General features: G+C 46.7%; 1 protein-coding gene across 1 annotated transcript in view; it reads right to left on the bottom strand.

Annotated features, from left to right (window-relative positions):
• MMUT (methylmalonyl-CoA mutase) overlaps positions 1-4691 on the bottom strand; it is a 290597-nt gene extending 285906 nt beyond the window's left edge. The window contains exon 1 of the mRNA XM_088467254.1: positions 4649-4691. The gene's annotated coding sequence lies outside the window, so the exon portion shown is untranslated. The remainder of the gene's footprint in view (positions 1-4648) is intronic.
• Positions 4692-17401: the final 12710 nt, after the last annotated feature.

Raw genomic sequence — 17401 nt, 5'->3', positions numbered from 1 at the left:
GGGGCTGCTATTGGGGGTACTGTATGGCTGCTACTGGGGGGCACTGTGGAAAGGCGGATGCTACTGGGGGCATTCTATAGGGTGGCTGCTACTGGGGGCACTGTATAGGGGGTTGCTAATGGGGGCACTGTATAGGGGCTGCTACTGGGGGCACTGTATAAATGGGGCTGCTACTGGGGGCACTGTATAAAGGGGGCTGCTACTGGGGGCACTGTATAGGGGGATGCTACTGGGGGAACTGTATAGGGGGCTGCTAATGGAGGCACTGTATAGGGGCTGCTACTGGGGGCACTGTATAGGGGGCTGCTACTGGGGGCACTGTATAAAGGAAGCTGCTACTGGGGGCACTGTATAGGAGGCTGCTACTGGGGCACTGTATAGGGGGCTGCTATTGGGGGCACTATATGGCTGGTTACTACTGGGGGCACTGTGTAAAGGGGGCTGCTACTGGGAGCACTGTATGGGGTGCTGCTACTGGGGGCACTGTATAAGGGGGTGCTAATGGGGGCACTGTATAGGGGCTACTACTGGGGGCACTGTATAGGGGGCTGCTACTGGGGGCACTGTATAAAGGGGCTGCTACTTGGGGCACTGTATAGGGGGCTGCTATTGGGGGCACTGTATGGCTGCTACTGGGGGCACTGTGTAAAGTGGGATGCTACTGGGGGCACTGTGTAGGGGGTTGCTAATGGAGGCACTGTATAGGGGCTGCTACTGGGGGCACTGTATAGGGGGCTGCTTCTGGGGGCACTGTATAGGGGGCTGCTACTGGGGGCACTGTATAAAGGGGCTGCTACTGGGGGCACTGTATAGGGGGCTGCTATTGGGGGCACTGTATGGCTGCTACTGGGGGCAGTGTATAGGGGGGCTGCTACTGGGGACACTGTATAGGGGGCTGCTACTGGGGGCACTGTATAGAGGGCTGCTAATGGAGGCACTGTATAGGGGCTGCTACTGGGGGCACTGTATAGGGGGCTGCTACTTGGGGCACTGTATAAAGGAGGCTGCTACTGGGGGCACTGTATAGGAGGCTGCTACTGGGGCAGTGTATAGGGGGCTGCTATTGGGGGCACTATATGGCTGGTTGCTACTGTGTGTACTGTGTAAAGGGGGCTGCTACTGGGAGCACTGTATAGGGGGACTGGTACTGGGGGCACTGTATAAGGGGGCTGCTAATGGGAGCACTGTATAGGGGCTGCTACTGGGGGCACTGCATAGGGGGTTGCTACTGGGGTCACTGTATAAAGGGGCTGCTACTGGGGGCACTGTATAGGGGGCTGCTACTGGGGCAGTGTATAGGGGGCTGCTATTGGGTGCACTATATGGCTGGTTGCTACTGTGGGTACTGTATAAAGGGGCTGCTACTGGGGGCACTTTATGGCTGCTACTGGGGGCACTGTATAGGGGGCTGCTACTGGGGGCACTGTATAAAGGGGGCTGCTACTGGGGGCACTGTATAGGGGGCTGCTACTGGGGACACTGTATAAAGGGGGCTGCTACTGGGGGCACTGTATAGGGGGGCTGCTACTGGGGACACTGTATAGGGTGCTGCTACTGGGGGTACTGTATAAAGGGGGCTGCTAATGGGGCACTGTATAGGGGCTGCTACTGGGGGCACTGTATAAATGGGGCTGCTACTGGGGGCACTGTATAGGGGGGCTGCTACTGAGGGCACTGTATAAGGGGGCTGCTACTGGGGTCACTGTATAAAAGGGGCTGCTACTGGGGTGCACTGTAAACGGGGGCTGCTACTGGGGGCACTGTATAAAGGGGGCTGCTACTGGGGGGCACTGTATACGGGGGCTGCTACTGGGGGCACTTTATAGGGGAGGCTGCTACTGGGGGAACTTCAAAGGGGACTACTACTGAAGGCATGATTAGGGGGAATTCTACTGTGGGAACTGCAAAGGGTGGACTACTACTGGGGGCAATGCATAGGGGGGACTACTACTGGGGGCAATGCATAGGGGGATCACTTCTTATGGCACTGCATAAGGGGGCTCAAATCATATTTTTGCACCTGGGCCCACCACTCTCTAGTTCCGCCACTTATACTGACATTTTTTTGGATACATTTATGTGGAACACTGTGCCTAAATGGAGCTACCTATTTACCTTGGAATTCACATACAGGTTGAGTCTCCCATATCCAAAATGCTTGGGACCAGGGGTATTTTGGATAAAAGAATATTCCGTATTTTGGAATAATTGCATACCATAATGAAAAATTTTGGGAGTAGGACCCAAATATACACACAGAATACATTTATTTGTTATATACACCTTATGCACACAGCCTGCAGGTAATTTTATACAATATATTCAATAATTTTGTGGCTCAAACAAAGTTTGTGTACAGACATTAAATTAATTTATGTTTCATATACACCTTATACACACAGCCTGCAGGTAATTTTGTACAATACTTTTAATAATTTGTGCCTTAGACAAAGTTTGTGTACATTGAACCATCAAAATTCAAAGGTTTCATTATCTCAGTCATGCCAAAAATATTCCGTATTTCGGAATATTCCGTATTTCGGAATATTTGGATATGGGAGACTCAGGCCCTGATTCAGAGCCGTTCGCTATTTGCGGTCATTCGTTCGTTCAAAAACAAGGGGTGGCTATTCAAATGATTCGTACGCACATTGTGGTCTGTTCACACCTCTAAGTCTGAACGAGCGAGCAAAACATACGCTCGTTTATTTGTTAAAAACGCCCCCTGGCCGCTCGCATCATACGTCATGTCCGCTATTTATTAGATTAATCGAGTACATCGAACAGCGTATGAACTGCTCGCTATTCTTGGGGTTGGTTTTTTCAACCGCTATATTGCGAGCAGTTCTGGCTAAAAGACACCCAACTGACGTGGTCGATGACGCTGCTGTTTTAATTATGCACACCCATAAAACGCCCGCTTTGACCTTTAAGCACGCCTGCGTTCTGATCTCCACTCCCCGTTTTCAAGCACCTTCCCCTGTTACCACCCACATACGCCTCATTCTGTCACTCAAAATTGCAGGCCCTCGCTATATTGGGTACAAACGATTTTCGGCCGCACTGACTGGTTCGCGCATACGTACTAAAAACCGTATGCATGCGCAGATGTGCGAACATCGCTCGGAACGAGCGTACTGCCGCTAACGAGCGGCTCTGAATGAGGGCCTCAATCTGTATTCATATTGACATTTTTTTGGAGTGCAATTATCCAAAGGAACTTTCATAAATCAAAAGATCTTCCTTAAAAAAATTTTCCTTCTGTTGTGGATATCTTTATATAGATATCTATATTTTTATGATGATCATGCTCATCTCTATTAATGTTGTATGTTTATATGTTGTTTAGGACCATAAGGGTCTGTATATTATGTTATGCTAAATAAATATTGTTTATATTTTTTAAATATTTGGGCACATTTTTTATTATCTATACATTTATACCTCTACAGCGCTGTCTATATATCTTTTAATTTATGATTTATTTATGTAGAGACACTGTAAAAGTATTGTTTGTAATTTTAGGTTTCGATTTAATTTATGTTAATATTCACATAGTCAATAGACAATATTATAACTGCTGCAAGTTGTATTTTTTATTATCATTACGTTTTGCTTGGCAGATATTTTAGAGGAAAACAGCTAAAGTTTAGTCCAACTATTTCACAGCAAAATTCTAGAGTCAAGATTTCGGAAGCTATTACAAATAATCCTATATTAATATGCCCATGTGAGCTACATGACATATGGTTAGACACTATATTATACTCTCTTTCTGCCATTTCTAGGAAACATGGATCACGAGAGCGTCATCAATTCAGGGAATATATCAACTGAGGGGTCAGGTCAGTTAGAACTTTGCTAGATCATTAAACAAATCAAAAAACGAAACATGATTATGTGCAGAAGGCAGAAATACTCCAAACAATTAAATCTCTCCCTCTGATTATAGTGATTATGCAAATACTGGTGAGATTATTTGCTGCTGACTATTGCACTTCCAAAATCAAAGGCAGTAGCTCCTACATTTGACCACACCAAAACAAAAGCAGGTATCTCACAATAGGTATCTTGATTTACAGACCAATATGCACAAAAAAATATTTCTTATCAGCTTTCACAAAAGCTTTTCTCTCTCCCTGTAGCTGCTATGTACTAAGACTTTCTGATGCTCAGATATGTTTCCATATGTCATACTGATCTCTGTTACTGCTTCTTGAATTGCCATCAAAGAAAATTATTTTGGGCACAAATAAACACTGTGAAATGTATCATCATTATGTAAAATGTACCATAATGCAACATTATGGGGTCTATTTACTAAGCAGTGTTAGGAGACAGAGTGAAAAGTGATAAGAACTCCCAACTGTCATCTCACAGGCTGTGTTTGAAAAATGACAGTTGGGAGTTGATTGGCTGGCACCTTATCACTTTCTTATCACTTTTCACTCTGTCTCCTAACACTGCTTAGTAAATAGACCCCTTTGTTCTATAATCTCACAATAAACATTGTGTAACATGATTATGCACCTGAAGTGTCAAAGCTTTATATTTCCATATACAGTATTTGCACTATTACAATGTATAGTCTATAATGTGGTAGTGATCTGAAAGGGCACAAAATAAATATTATACACCAGCTTCTTACCTACGCCTACAACAGATAACACAGTACAGTTCCTTTTTCTTCTCCGAGCTGTTTAAAAGTGAAATGTAATACGTTGTGCTGGAAAATATATCTCTGTCATAAGCTGACATTCCAGGGCAGCTCTCCCCTGACTAATGAAAAGAAGACTAGAAACATAATACAATTTTTGTTCAAATAGTTGTAATTGAGGGTGGTATGTTGGGTCATCCGTTCTCATGTCAACATGTATCATGTCAGCACAAGAATGTCGACATGGTTGAGATTCCGACATGCTTCATGCCAACATTCTTAGCAAGCAAACGTCCATCATGTCTACATGGATGACATGACAGAATGTCAACCGAATGTCCCTGCTGCCCCAGTGGTCACAAATCTGGTTCCGGTGACATCGACAGCGTTGTCTTCCGGCTCCCAGCGGCTATGTGACCAGAACTTCCGACGGGGAAGGCTGACGGAGCGGCGTTCTGGTGAGTAATTTACCCCTAATCCCTAACACGCACCCTCCCTGCGGAGCCTAACCCTACCCTCCCCATGCAGCCTAACCCTCTTGGCGGCCCCTAACCCTAACCCAGGGCCGAAACTAGGATTTTTGTCACCCGGGGCAAGACAGTAATTTGGCGCCTACCCCTGGTAAATCCCCCCATAGTAATGCAGCAGTGCCCCTGTAGTAATGCCCCATTCAGCAGTGCACCATAAGTAATGCCCCCTGAGATAATGCTTCTGTAGTAGTGCCCATATAGTAATGCACCTATAGTAATGCCCCCTGAGGTAATGCCCATATAGTAATGCCCAAGGTAGTGGTGCCCATATAGTAATGCCCCCATTGTAATGCCCCTCTTGTGCCCATATAGTAATGCCCCTGTAGTAGTGCCCATATGGTAATGCCCCTGTAGTAGTGCCCATATGGTAATGCCCCTGTAGTGCCGCTTCCACAAAAAAAATACTTACCTTAAACCCCGCTCCTACGTCCGCCGGCATCCGGTCCCCCCGGCTGCTCCTCGGAACTATGGGAAAGATGTCATGATGTCTATCCCATAGTGCTCGTGGAGAGAGTCGGAGGCTGGAGTTCAGGAGAGCACTCCAGCCTCCAGCTACCGTGGCGCTGCAGGGAAGGAGCCGGGCGCCCGCTGGAAATAACATCTCAGCTGCGTCCGGCTTGGAGCCTCCCTGCGGCGCCAGGCTGGAGGACACTGGCCGCGGGTGCAGCTGCGCGCCCGGTGCACGTGCACCTCCAGCGCCCCCCTAGTTGCGGCCCTGCCTAACCGTCGGCATTATTAGAATGTCGTCATTTCACATGGTACATTTCGGATGTTGATGAGCATTTTGACATTCTGAGGATGTCAACATGGTGTGTGTCGACATATTAAACCATGTCTACATCCAAATGTTGACCATGTGACAGGATCCCATTTCAGAACAAGGCTGTTATTGAATCTTATGTACTATATATATTATCATATACTGATATATGTCTATGTATCTTATATCTGCAAATATATTATAATAGGATTACAGATTAGGTTGGCTCATAACAAAAGGGCCAATATTAATGCTAGTCCAATCACACAACAATGTACATTACATGACCATTCCTATACATACAGTATGCATGTGATTGGCTCATGTGGTGTAAGGAACTATGGGCCTGATTCAGAGCCGGACGCTCTTTCAGAGCGCTCGCTCTGAATCAGGGCGTTTTTTTTTGTTTCGGCCTCCTGGCCGCTCGCATAGCTGTGGGTGACCACCCACAGCTTTTGCGAGCGGCCAGGTGATGGTCGCGACCATCGCGACCATCGGGGCTTGCGACGAGACCCTTGTGGTAGGGTTTCGTTCCCGCAAGCCCCAGTGAACTTCTGGCTCTAAATAGAGCCGGAAGCTCACCACTGACATCACTGGTGATGTCAGTGGTGCCTCCCACAAACGGCAGGCGTTCCTTTAGGAACGCCTCCGTTTGTGTAGCCACCCCCCCTGCCCGCCTCCAAAACGGGGCGAGCTGTCAATCATAATTGACAGCCGCCCTGTTATGGTGCGAGACCTGAAGCGACGGAGCGCCCGTCGCTAGCCGGGTCTCGCACATGCGCACCCTCGGAGCCGGCTCCGGCATGTGCATGCGCAGTGGGGGACCATCGACCCCTGTGTGCTCGCGAGCGGGTCTGAATCAGGCCCTATATCTCTACTGACAAGAAATATATCCAGGCAAAGTGTAAATATACTTTACAGAGATATATAATCCTGGCTCATTGACTATGCGGGTATAGATATATCTATTGCAAACAACAACTGTCCAGGCAATACATCTATGCAAGTGGTAAATATACTTTATGCAGGGATGTATTCTTCTGGCTCTTTAAACATATAAATGATATGCCTTAAGGGGCCTATCCATTAGCAGATGTTTTTGTGAACGATGAAAGTCAAAAGATATCTATTGAAAATTCCGGTGGCTGTGCTGAAAGATATCTGTCATGTACATGACAGATTTTTGCAAAAGACGAACGAGGAACGATATCGCATGACATCATTCAGGGAGTGGATTTTTTTCTCTGCAGAGCTCTGTAGCTGCTGTTAATACCGTTCGTCGTTCATCGTTTACCGCATATAAACTGCCGCGATATGCGATAATTGACCAACATGTTGGAGAGACGAAAGATAAAATTTATCGGCAGCGGGAGTGCGCATATGTCATCGTTCAGGGCCTATCCATTAGCAGATGAATTGAACGACTGAACGATATATCGTTCAGTCGTTCAATTTATCTGCTAATGAATATGCCCCTTAAGCAGTACAAATATATTGTCCAACCTTGCAGAGCCTTATATAATATATGCAGATTTCATGTATATTTTAGAGATTCTAAAAATTTGTTTGAAACACGGAATATCAGCTCTATTTCACTAACACTTTATTCTATGTATACAAAATACTAGATATGAAAAAGCGGAAGTGAGCCTCAATCCGGGAACAGGTGTCACTGGACACCTGTTCTCAGCAGGGTCACACCGATCCATGTGTGGGGGCCCAGGGACGACCGTCCCTGTCGCCCCCCTTAATCCGGCCCTGGACAAGGGCATCCACTATCTCATGAAATTTGTAAAATCACATTAGACAAACAGTTATGTATTAGAGATACAAAACAAAATACACATATATTTTACATGGGATGTAGTGAGGATACCGACAGGCGCTATCCCGCCTGCCGATATCCCGACAGCCACATCCTGACATGGGACTAAAGATAGTTGTGAAAATCCCAATGCCTAATCATTAGCCCCACTACTAAATCCTGACACCCGGCTTGCCGAACAAAGGTAAGCTTGGTGTCTTAGCGTGTAGCCGCTAGGGGGGGGTGTGTTAGCATTAGGGACCCACGGGCGGACTTAGGGTTAGGCCCCCCCCAGAGGGTTAGGGGGAGGGGGAGGTTAGGCATTAAAGGGAGAGGTAAGGGTTAGGCACCCCTAAGAGAGGGTTGGGGGGGGAGAGGGGAGGGTTAGACTACTTACTGATGCTGTCGGGATTCCAACCTGTCGGGCTGTGGGTATTTGATGCTAGGGTTTAGCCGCCGGCATTACATACGATTCCATTTTACACAGCATGATAGAATGGAAGTGTTTCCTGTTCATGTATATATATATATAGGGAAGGAGCAGGGCACCCGCTAGTAATAAATCTATGACACATATATATGACACAGTCAGGATAGGGGTCCCTCTCCTGGGGTAGATGGACTCCCTCTTTACACACACAGCAGCTGTAGAAACAGGATACAAGTCAAGGGTTCTCATACAAACTGGTCAGCGCCAGTCTTTATTGTGCCAAATGAATATAAACATAAACAAAACATAAACATAAGTCCTAGCCCGGCTGGGCACTAGCTACACAGCAGATTCCCTCTCTATAATAATGGTAGGGCCTATTGCCCTCCCCATGAACAAAACACATGCACAGTACTTACAAGGATTATCACCAAGTGTCTCTGAACAGGCTAGTCTGCCTGCTCTCCCAGGTGTGAGACACTCAGCCACAAACAAACCATGCTTATATTAGCCATTTCCAGCTGCAAGCCCAAATGAGCCTGTTACCAGGCTGAAAGGCCCAAAACCTGGAGTGGCCTGTGGATGGAGCCCTCCCTCTCCTCGCATCCACACCCCCAGGACCCAAACCAGCTTTTCCAAAAGCCGACACTCTGGTCTGCTTACAAAACAGACTTCTCCTGGGGGTTTTAGAATACATAGGCCAAAAACCTAGGACAAATGTACCTGCCATTGACCACTTTACCAGTGCTTCTATCACATATCCCCCCCCTTTGTTTTGACCTGTGGGGCGGAACAACCGTAGCCCGCAAACAATGGACACGTGACAAAGCATCTGCATTGGCCAGCTGGCTTCCTGGCCTGTTTTCTAAATTTAAAGGTTTGTAATGCCAAGAACCATCTCGTTATTCTCGCATTACTGTCCTTGTTTTCTGACATCCACTTCAAAGGGGCATGGTCAGTGATCAATCTGAACTTTCTTCCCACCAAGTAGTACCTGAGAGTCTCTAACGTCCACTTTATGGCCAATGCTTCTTTCTCGACCGTAGCATAGTTTCTTTCATATACATTTAATTTCTGGCTTAAGAAGAAAATTGGCTGTTCTTCACCCTCTTTGCTTTGGGACAGGACCGCTCCGATGCCTACATCTGACGCATCGGTTTGTACAACAAACTCTCTGTCAAAATCAGGGGTCATCAGAACTGGTTGGGTACATAATGCTATTTTTAACTCCTGGAAAGCCTTCTCTGCTTCAGGACCCCATTCCACGATGACTTTCTGTTTGCCTTTGGTAAGGTCAGTCAGTGGGACTGCAATGGTGGCAAAATTGGGTATAAACCTCCTATAATACCCAGTGATCCCTAAGAAGGCTCTCACCTGCTTTTTATTCAAGGGTCGTAGCCAGGTTTGGATTGCCTCAATCTTATTGAGCTGTGGCTTTATCAAACCTCTGCCAATGGTGTACCCAAGATATTTTACTTCTTCTATCCCCAGACAACACTTTTTTGGGTTGGCTGTCAAACCTGCTTTTTAGATGGAGTCCAACACTGCTGGGCAAGTGAGACTGCCAAGCAGGACTATGAATGACCACATCATCCAGATAAGCAGCAGCATACTGTCTATGGAGCCTTAGAATCCTATCCATCATTCTTTGAAAGGTAGCAGGTGCCCCATGTAGCCCAAAGGGCAAAATTTTGTATTGAAGCAATCCCTTTGGTGCAGAAAAAGCTGTCTTTTCTTTGGCAATCTCAGTTAACGGCACTTGCCAATACCCTTTGGTTAAGTCAAGAGTAGTTAAATATCTGGCTGTCCCCAGCCTTTCAATTAGTTCATCCACCCTAGGCATAGGGTAGGCATCGAAATTTGACACACTGTTCAGTTTCCAGAAGTCATTGCAGAATTGCACACTCCCGTCGGGTTTTGGAATGAGCACAATGGGACTTGACCACTCACTATGCAATTCTTCAATTACACCCAACTCTAAAATTTTTTTCATTTCCTTCGACACTGATTCTCTTTGGGCTTCTGGTAACTTATAGGGCTTTAGGTTAACCTTAACCCCTGGATCAGTGATTATGTCATGTTTGATGACCGTGGTTTTCCCTGGTATGTCAGAAAACAGCACCCTATTTCTGATCAGAAATTCCTTAACTTCCTGCTGTTGACTGGCTGACAGGGTTTTTGCCACTGTCACTTCGGGTACTATGGGCCCTGGGTTTACTGGAGGGGCTCGGACGGCTGACAGTGCTGCTCTATCCTTCCAGGGTTTTTTAAGATTTACATGGTATATCTGTTCTGGCTTTCTTTTCCTTGGCTGGTAAACTTTATAATTGACCTGCCCCACTTTTTCTAAGCTGTGAAAGGGTCCTTGCCATTTGGCCAAAAGTTTACTTTCTACTGTGGGAACTAACACCAACACTCTGTCCCCAGGAGCAAAGGTGCGTAAGTGAGCATTGTGGTTGTATACCCTCTGCTGTGCCTGCTGGGCCTGTTCCAAGTGCTCTCTTACTATCGGCACCACAGCAGCAATTCTTTCTTGCATTTGAGAAACATGCTCAATAACTGTTTTATAAGGACTGGACTGCCCCTCCCATGACTCTTTGGCAATGTCAAGTAACCCCTTTGGATGTCTCCCGTACAATAAATCAAAAGGGGAAAACCCTGTGGAGGATTGGGGAACCTCTCTTATGGCCAACAGCAAAAAGGTAACAAGTCATCCCAATCGCTACCATCTTTGTCCACTACTTTCCTTAGCATGTGTATTAAAGTTTTATTAAACCTCTCCACTAACCCATCGGTCTGGGGATGGTACACAGAGGTTCTTAATTGGTCAATTTTAAACAGGCGGCATAACTCCTTCATGATTTTTGACATAAATGGGGTACCTTGGTCAGTCAGGATCTCCTTAGGTATTCCCAACCTGCTAAAGACATGGACTAATTCTCTAGCAATGGACTTGGTTGACATATTGCGTAATGGTATCACTTCTGGGTACTGGGGAGCATAATCCATTATCACCACAATATATTGATGACCCTGGGCAGATTTCATTAATGGCCCAACCAAATCCATAGCTATTCTTTCAAACGGAACCTCAATAATGGGTAACGGAACCAGGGGACTTTTGAAATGTGGCCTTGGAGCATGATACTGACATTCAGGGCAGGATGCACAATAGTCAGATACCTCTTTATGGACCCCGGGCCAAAAAAACCTCTGCACAATTTGCTTAGTAGTTTTCTCTACCCCTAGGTGGCCTGCCGTTATATGATCATGGGCCAGATCTAATACTGTTCTTCTGTATGCTTTGGGAACTATTAATTGTTCCACAATATCTTCCCCCTTCTTAGTCACCTGATACAACAAATCCTGACATACTGCCATGTGAGGATATGACAAAGGACTATCAGGGTCTATGGGTTTACCATTGATCACCTTGACATTCTCCCTGGCTTTTACCAGAGTAGGGTCATTCAACTGCTCCACGGCAAAGACCTTTCTCCTTATCTCAAGATCAGGCAGGCAGTCCATGGGTTCAATAACACTCCCCACCTCAGTGGGAGGCGCACCACTTGGCGAGCCACCATCAGGCTCTGCATTCTCTAGTTCGCCAATCATACTAGAAAAAGGGAACATCTCTGACTCTGCTACCACGTCAGTAACCCTCTCAAACGAGTCAGGGTGATTTACCTCTGTGCAAAATCGGCTTTCCCACAAATTCCAGAAGTGAGCTAAGTCCCTGCCCAATATTGCATCATACATTAAGCCCTGTACCAAACCCACATGGTGTTTCTATGTTCACTTCTGCAGTATCATAATACTGGGTATCCCCATGTATGCAGGTCACACCAACAGTTTTCCCCTTACGCTTCAAGGGGTTCACCAGTTCAGCTTTCATAAGTGTAACCAGGCTACCAGAATCTAACAAAGCCTCTACTCAGTTGTCTTCTACAGTGAGTGTACACATGTGCTTATCTGTCTCAACCTGCTGGTCAGCAGTACAGGCTGGTTGTGCAAAGAAAGACATCCTGCGGTCGACATGAGCAGTATCACATTGCATAGGTTCAGAGGTAAGCGAACAATTAGCCGCAATATGGCCAAAACCACCACATCAGAAACCTTGAATTACATTAATATCTAGTCTTTTATGGGGTAGGAACCTTCCTGACCTGGCTGGCCCATCTCCAGGTTCCACACCGCCAGTCTTGAGTACATTCCACTGCCCAGCACCCTTCTCCCCTGGAACAGTCTTACCAATGTCAATGGGAGTTCACCGATGAGCCATCGGGGCTCTGTGGGGCACACTCATCAGCTCCTCAGCTGCCACATACCTCTCCACTAGTTTGACTAGCTGGTCTGCGGACTTACGGTCTGCATGGCTCACCCACTTGCGCAGAGACGCAGGTAGCGATCGCAGATACCGGTCCATCACGACTCTTTCCACAATCTGTGGTCCTGTCAGCATCTCGGGCTGCAGCCATTTTGTGGTTAGATGGACGAGGTCATGCATCTGTGAGGGTGGAGGTTTTTCCTATTTGGAACTCCCAGCAGTGGACTTGTTGGGCCCGAAGAAATGAGGTGACTCCCAAGCAGGTTAGGAAGTCCTGTTTTAACTTTGCATAGTCCTTGGCATCATCCAGGAATAAATCATAGTAGGCCTTTTGTGGTTCTCCAGACCAGAAGGGTGCCACAAGACTTGCCCACTGCTCTTTAGGCCACTTTTCTCTTTCAGCGGTTCTTTCAAAGGCCATAAGGTACGCCTCCACATCATCACTCTAGGTCATCTTTTGCAGAAAGTGACTGGCCCGTATGGTGTGAGTGTTAGTTAGAAGAGCAGGGGAAGCATCTCCAGACCAGACTACAAGCTGTGGTAACACCTCTTTTATGGCCTGGCTGTTTTCCACTATGGCCTGGCGGGTTTCTTCGATGGTGACTTGTTGTTGCCTCTGGGCTGCCAATAGTTGCACCTGGGTGGATTCCTGCTGAGCCCTGGTAGCTTCTTGCTAAATTTTGTTTGTTTCCTGCTGAGACCTGGTAGCTTCTTGCTGAGCTGCTGTAGCTTGGAACAAGGCTTTAACAATGTCCTCCATTTTGTCCTGGGGTGTAGGTTGGAAGCAGAATCTGGCTTCCCTAAGCATCTGCGGACACCACCTCTATGGACTTCAAAGGAAACAACTTTATAGCTACCCTGACGAATTGGTACCTGTCCCTTTAAATTTTAAACAAAATTTTTTCCTTGCTGCAAACTTCAGTGTGTGTTTGCCCGCATTCTCCACCAAATGTGACACAGTCAGGATAGGGGTCCCTCTCCTGGGGTAGATGGACTCCGTCTTTACACACACAGCAGCTGTAGAAACAGGATACAAGTCAGGGGTTCTCGTACAAACTGGTCGGCGCCAGTCTTTATTGTGCCAAATGAATATAAACATAAACAAAACATAAACATAAGTCCTAGCCCGGCTGGGCACTAGCTACACAGCAGATTCCCTCTCAATAATAATGGTAGGGCCTATTGCCCTCACCATCAACAAAACACATGCACAGTACTTACAAGGATTATCACCAAGTGTCTCTGAACAGGCTAGTCTGCCTGCTCTCCCAGGTGTGAGACACTCAGCCACAAACAAACCATGCTTATATTAGCCATTTCCAGCTGCAAGCCCAAATGAGCCTGTTACCAGGCTGAAAGGCCCAAAACCTGGAGTGGCCTGTGGATGGAGCCCTCCCTCTCCTTACATCCACACCCCCAGGACCCAAACTGGCTTTTCCAAAAGTTGACACTCTGGCCTGCTTACAAAACAGACTTCTCCTGGGGTTTTTTAAAACACATAGGCCAAAAACCTAGGACAAATGTACCTGCCAATGACCACTTTACCAGTGCCTCTATCACAATATATATTGACGCATGCACAGTGTGACATATGCATGCGTGATTTTCTGATAATCGCTCAACTCCGTAGACATCGAAATAGCAAACCATTCTGAATCATGTTAACACCACAAAGTGGTACTAATTGACAAATACACACACACACTGAAACACACATACTGACACATACATACACACATACATACTGAAACACACACACACACACACACACACACACACACACACACACACACACACACACACACACACACACACACACACACACACACACACACACACACACACTATTCCAGTAGCTTCTTCATCAAAATCATTCAAAAAGTATATAAGCCCAAAATAATTCAATAAACAAATGACACTTCAACCTGTCACAAGAGTGACAGGCCCGGACTGGAGGGACTGTATATATGAGGCACTACTGGGGGCACCATATTTAAGGGCACTACTGGGGGCACTGTATATAAGGGGCACTATTACTGGGGTCACTGTATAAGGGGCACTACCTGGGGCACTGTATATAAGGGGCACTACTTGGGGCAATGTATAAGGGGCACTACTGGGGACACTGTATTTAAGGGGTACTACTACTGTAGGAACTGGATAAAGGGCATTACTGGGTGCGCTATATAAGGGGCACTACTGGGGGCACTGTATATAAGGGGCATTACTTGGGGCAATGTATAAGGGGCACTACTGGGGACACTGTATTTAAGGGGCACTACCACTGTGGGAACTGGATAAAAAGCATTACTGGGTGCACTATATAAGGGGCACTACTGGGGGCACTGTATATAAGGGGTACTACTGCAGGCACTGTATTTAAGGGTCACTACTGGGGGTACTGCATTAGAGGCACTACTACTGGGCACATTGCATAAAGGGCACTACTACTGGGGCACTGTAGAAAGGGCACTACTACTGGGGACATTGCATAAGGGGCACTGCTACTGGGGACATTACATAAGGGGAACTACTACAGTGGGCATTGCATAAGGGGAACTACTACTATGGGCATTACATAAGGGGCACTACTACTGGGGGCATTGCATAAGGGACACTACTACTGGGGGCATTAAGGTGCAATGGAATGGAAATGAATGTTCCCAGAGTGATGAAAAATGGTGGCGTGTCTTGTGGCAATGCCCCCGGTTTTCCGTGACCACCCCCTTTTTGGCATGTGACCACACCCACTTATTTTACGCACGCCTTCGGCGTGCGCACACAGTTGGGGAGCGCCATATTTAATCTTGCCCTGGGTGCCAAATACGGTAGTAATGCCACTGGTCAAGAGATCACTACTGACGTCAATGCCAAAGACACCCGTCACCAACATGGTTACAGATATAAATAAATGTAAAGACTTATCAAAAATATATATACTTAATTACAAAAATTACTGTGAATCCCGAACATCTGAACAATGTCACATTTCTTTTTATATGTGTCTACCAAGAGAAGGAAAACATTCTAAAGGGTTACAGTAGTGTACAGTATATGACCACAAACGTTGGCCAACAGCATATACTGATCTGTACAGATGTGCCCACATAAATCCACCCTCCGTGCACTACAAGTAGCGTTACACATTTAACACATGAGCGCCGTGCGACTTGGTAGTGCCGAGCATCTTTTTGTGCGACTTTTCCCCTTAAAATGCGAATAGGATGCACAAGCAGCTTCTGCTGATTAAAATGTCAGCGGCTGTGACACTGTAACGTAGCGTCTCGCATGCAGATACACCCGCAGTTGCACACGGAATATAGGCATGCCGCATATTTTTATTTATTTATTAACAGTTTCTTATATAGCGCAGCATATTCCGTTGCGCTTTACAATTGGAACATTAATAGAACAAAACTGGGTAATAACAGACAGATATATGGGTAGGAAGGCCATTTTAATTAGCAGAAACAGTGCTGCGCATGCGCTGTTACATCTGTAAAACTCTCAAATTTTAGAATCGAGACTTGCTGAAATCATGTTTTCCGATGGTGTATGTGATCGTGTTTATCCCTGAGGTTCCAGTGTCTGACCACAGCCAAACAAAACTTATGTAGGCTTCCCCCCAAAAAGCATAACCAGCCCCGGGTTCCTAAGGCAGTCCTGGTTCTAAAAATACAGGGGGAAAAAACGAGTAGGGTTACCCCATATTTTATGAACCAGCACTGGTCTCCCAGAGCCAGTCCTGATTTTAAAAATAGGGGAAAAATATGACATGGGGTTCCCCCTATTTTTTAAACCAGCACCAGACTCAAAACTGTAATGCCACAGCCAGGGGACCCTTTTACCGGGTCACCCCGGCCAAAGCATTAACACTCCAAGCTAGTCAGTACAAGCCTGGAATCTCAGGGGAGGTGGGGACCCCTTTATTGTGGTACCCCCTCTCCTGAGCACAACAGGCTTACGCTAAAGCCTGGGCTCTTCCCTGCACCCCTAGCCAGTGGGTGCAGGGGTAATAGTGGAGAATATAGATTGTTACTATTGTTTTTTGCAGTGGAACTACGGGTGCTAGCGTGCATGCCCTTTGGCTCTTTTGGAACTACAAGGGCCAGCAGGTGGTCAGCACCCATACCCCCACTGTAAAAAAAAAAAAAGACTGTACACACACGTAGAAAGTAAAAGTTTATTACCTACCTAACACACTCACACATGCTTAACTCCTGCCAGATGTTCCACTTCTGAGCCGCGTGTTTGGCAGAAATGTACACATGTTTCTGCCTGTAATTTCTCTCTAAAGTGTTAATTTAAAAAAAAAAATTAGGTAGGGTTCCCCCCATAAAAGCAGAACCAGCCCAGGGCTCCTGAGCCAGTCCTGGTTCTAAAAATACGGGGAAAAAAACGTGTAGCATTGCCCCGTATTTTATGAACCAGCATTGGGCTCCCAGAGACACAGTGATCTGTGTATGTTTCTGCCAAACACGCAACTCAGGAGGTAGTCTATTTAAAACTTCTAGTTAGGACTGAGGGCCTGATTCAGAGCCGGACGCTCTGACCAGAGCGCTCGCTCTGAATCAGGGCAGGGCTACCTAAAATTGGAGCGGCCTCTTGGACGCTCGCATAGCTGTGGGTTACCACCCATAGCTTATGCGAGTGTCCATGATGATGGTCGCGATGGTCAAGACCATCGCGACCATCAGGCTTGCGACGAGACCCTGCGGTAGGGTCTCGTTGCCGCAAGCCCTGAAGTGATTTTGGCTCTATCAGAGCCAAAATCACTCCCACTGACATCACTAGTGATGTCAGTGGGGCCGGACCCAGACGGTAGGCATTCCCATGGGAACGCCTCCGTCTGGCTGCCACGCCCCCGGCACGCCCACCAAAGGGGGCGTGCTG

Source organism: Taudactylus pleione, unplaced genomic scaffold, assembly GCF_031769625.1.
Source record: "Taudactylus pleione unplaced genomic scaffold, aTauple2 ptg000070l, whole genome shotgun sequence".
In the NCBI taxonomy this organism is placed as follows: domain Eukaryota; kingdom Metazoa; phylum Chordata; class Amphibia; order Anura; family Myobatrachidae; genus Taudactylus; species Taudactylus pleione.
This window is presented reverse-complemented; position numbering and strand designations above follow the sequence as displayed.